Genomic DNA, 3,316 nt, shown 5'->3' with positions numbered 1-3,316 from the left:
TCTCATACAAGGCCCTTATTGTGATTATTTTTATGTAAATTCTATCTCCCTTTCCAGATTATTTGACACTTGACTGCCTGATACATGGCTGGTTTGTTATTGTTGCTTCAACAATATCTAACCCTATGTAGAACACATTGCAGAAGGAAGCTTAATAAATATTTGATGCACAAATGGATGAATGTAGCACTGAGTAAGAGAAAAGATGGATCTACTCAGTGGGTATATTGAACCATACAGCTATCGTCCGATGGGAAGACATTTGCATGACAGTGAGTGGTGAATACCAGTGCATTTGCCTCCACCAACCTCCAACTCTGTTTCCCTCCTCTTCCTTCTGAAAACTAGCCAGACTCATCTCATCACTGCTGCAAAATGTTATGCTCATTCCTCGGTCTGCAGATTCCAGCATGACATTCTTCCTACCTGAAATGCCCTACTTCTTTGCTTCTAATTTTCTAAGTCTTACCATCCCTTCCAGGCTCAGTTTAAAGTCCACGTCCTCCAGGAAGCCTTCCTTGGTAGCCCTTGTGAGCAGCATGCTATGAAGAAAGGGCAAAAGATTAAGATTCACTCTCCCTGGATTCTAGTTTGGGCTCAGCTACTAGCTGCACAATTTGATTTGTGGGGGTTCAGAAAAATCCACCCAAAGATGTGCCTCTATTGTATATGGATTGTTTTGTGCTGAAGGCAACTTTAGCTGTGGATTCAAGAGAAACTTCTGCCTCTCCCTTAACTACCTAGAAGAACTTGAATTGGAGTCCTTACCAATAATAAACAAGTATCAGAGATAATCTCTTTTGACCTACCTACAGGGCAGGACAAACTACTAATCATGTGCTCCCCCTGCAATGACCCTTTGAAGCCCCCAAGGCACTCATCCCTACCTCAGGAGGTCTCAAATACCTATTTTCCCTTTCTGTCTTTGAACCTCTTGTGCATGTGGGGTCTCTGACTGTCTTATGTATGTAATACTGTCATATGTATTAAATTTGATTATTTTTTCTTGTTAATCTGTCTCATGTTTATTTGATTATTAGACCAACTGAAAGAACCTTGAGGGTAGAGGAAAGTTCTTCCTTCCCCACAGCTTCATCTCTCCTGACCACTCACTCCTCATCTATAAAATGAGTACTTAGATTACATGGTCTCTAAAGCTCTTTCTGGATTAATACATTCTATAATACTAACCTCTCCAATCTTGGAATTTTAGCACACACATTAATGCAACCTCTAGTAAGGTGAATTGTGATTTATCTTTTTATATTCAAGTCTAGTTCATTCAACTCATTTGTAACTCCCTCAAGGACCAAAAGTACATCCTTTAATTATTTGCAGACTTGTCATTTAGGATAGAACTTTTGGTAATAATTTTTTTTGGTAATAATGACAATAATGGATAGTTACCAATGCCTGTACCCTTTTTCCTGATGCTGCTGGTCTTGGAGCTAGAATTGGCAATGGGTCACAGTTATCACACAAAGCAGAAATATAGAGAGATCCTGGGTCCTTAATAGCATCATTGGGCAGCTGTCCTAGACCTGAACTGTATACCTTAGGACTTTCTGTTATATGAGAAAAATACCCCCATTCTCCATCTATTTAAGCCACTGTCTTTGAGATTTCCTATTACTTGTAGCTGAGCACATCTCTAACAGGTATACCAATGCACCACTTTGTTACATGAATAAATGAGATAATGTAAATTCCTTAGAGTCTCCCATAGTAAGACCTCAACAGATGGTTGCTGTTATTATTTTAAAGTATACCTCTATTATCACCTCCTTCCCCCCTCCTCACCCTATGGCATCTGAGCTTTATAAGGGAAGAAATACAGCTGTCAATCATCTTTTTTTCTTTCCCATTAACCTCTGATTTTCTGAAGGTATACTACTGCCTTAGTCTGCTCAGGCTGCTGTAACAAAGCACCATAGACTAGGTAGCCTATAAAACACAGAAATTTATTATTCACAGTTCTGGAGGCTGGAAGTCTGACATCATGTCAGGTTCTGGTGAGGACCCTCTCCTGCGCTGCAGATGCCAACTTAACCATATCTTCACATGGTGGAAAGAGAGAGCATTGGGTCTCTTTCATAAGGGCATTAATCCCATTCATACGGGCCACACCCTCATGACCTAATCACCTGCCAAAGGCCCCACCTCCTAATACTATCACCTTAGGGGTTAAGGCTTTAATATGAATTTTGGGGAGAACAGAACATTCAGTCCACACAACTATAATATTTCAAAGATGCTATCATAAGCTACATCTTTTTAGAAAGCAAGAAGACTAGAACATTGAACCTAGATGTTGGCTTTCATCTATCTACAATTCTCTCCCCTTGGGTACCAGACAAAGCCAATTCCAACTAAAAATCCTCCTTGGGGCCTTACATTGCTCTTGCACTTACAGAATCTTGCCATAAGTCACCGTGAATACCCCTCCCCACTCTTCACATGCTGGTCATTCTGTCTTCCAGCCTCAGCTCAAATGACCCCTCCTCAGAAACTTAACTGATGATCTTTCCTAATCTTGCTTATCTTCTGTAATTGCCTGTGTTTGCTTGTCTTTTCTCTCCCCTGCTGGGCTGTACACTTCGTTAGAGCAGGACCTTGTCTATTTTGTTACCACTGTGCCCCTAGCAGGTAGCAGCATACCTGGTACTTAGTAGGTGTTTACTTTGGACTGAATGGAATGTTCTTTCTCTCTCTCTGCCATGTGAGGACACAGCAAGAAGGCAGCTGTCTGAAAACCAGGAAGAGGGTTCTCACCAGAACCTGACCATGCTGGCACCCTGATCTTGAACTCCCAGCCTACAGAACTGTGAGAAATACATGTCTGTTGTTTAAGCCACCCAGTCTATGGTATTCTGTAATAGCAGCCTAAAAGAACTAAGACAATGCTCAATAAATATGTGTTCATTCAATAAACACTTTTGAAAGCTCAATGCTGTTTTAGTTCTAGGTTAAAATGTATGCTGATAAAATAGGATAAAACAATACCTTATTGCTTACATGTCAGAAGGATCCTTTGTTTTATAAAAAGATTCAAGACAGATTTTAAAAAGAATTAAATTTCACTTTCAAAAATTCCTTTTATTTTCAAATTTTCAGGAGCATGGAAACAATATGACATGAACTGAAGTATATCTGTATCTCTCCCACACATGCAATATTTAATTTGAAAAGATTACTAAAGACTCTAATGTCTTCCAAATTTAGTGCACTTCTAATGAAATGTTTTCCTGTTTTATTTCATTGCTAAAGCTATAAAATGGCAGGCAGATCAATGAAGAGCAATGATCATTCTTTTAAA

Source organism: Rhinolophus sinicus, chromosome 4 (genome assembly GCF_057876585.1).
Source record: "Rhinolophus sinicus isolate RSI-liver-muscle chromosome 4, RSI-T2T, whole genome shotgun sequence".
NCBI classification, from domain to species: Eukaryota; Metazoa; Chordata; class Mammalia; order Chiroptera; family Rhinolophidae; genus Rhinolophus; species Rhinolophus sinicus.
The sequence above is the reverse complement of the archived record's forward strand: the minus strand, read 5'-3'. Positions refer to the sequence as shown.